The 234-nt window shown below is 60.7% G+C and overlaps 1 non-coding gene across 1 annotated transcript; it reads left to right on the top strand.

Moving 5' to 3' along the window:
• Nucleotides 1–140: 140 nt before the first annotated feature.
• Nucleotides 141–213, top strand: TRNAR-ACG. Its single transcript has one exon. It is a non-coding gene; the product is annotated as a tRNA-Arg (tRNA).
• The last annotated feature ends 21 nt before the right edge of the window (nucleotides 214–234 follow it).

The raw sequence follows: 234 nt of genomic DNA, 5'->3' as shown, positions 1-234 counted from the left end.
GCTGGGAGCCCAGCAGACATTCCTACATGCCTGGCACTGCTTGGGATGCTGCTGAATGTCCTGGTGATGGGCACCAAGGGGGTTTTACACCATGAGGGACACGGGTGGTCCAGTGGGGGCACTGGACTGGTGAAGGGCTGGGGCCAGTGGCGCAATGGACAACGCGCCTGACTACGGATCAGGAGATTGCAGGTTCGACTCCTGCCTGGCTCGGCACTTTTACTCTCCTCGTGG

The sequence above is a fragment of the Oxyura jamaicensis genome, chromosome 3 (genome assembly GCF_011077185.1).
Source record: "Oxyura jamaicensis isolate SHBP4307 breed ruddy duck chromosome 3, BPBGC_Ojam_1.0, whole genome shotgun sequence".
NCBI classification, from domain to species: domain Eukaryota; kingdom Metazoa; phylum Chordata; class Aves; order Anseriformes; family Anatidae; genus Oxyura; species Oxyura jamaicensis.
This window is presented reverse-complemented; position numbering and strand designations above follow the sequence as displayed.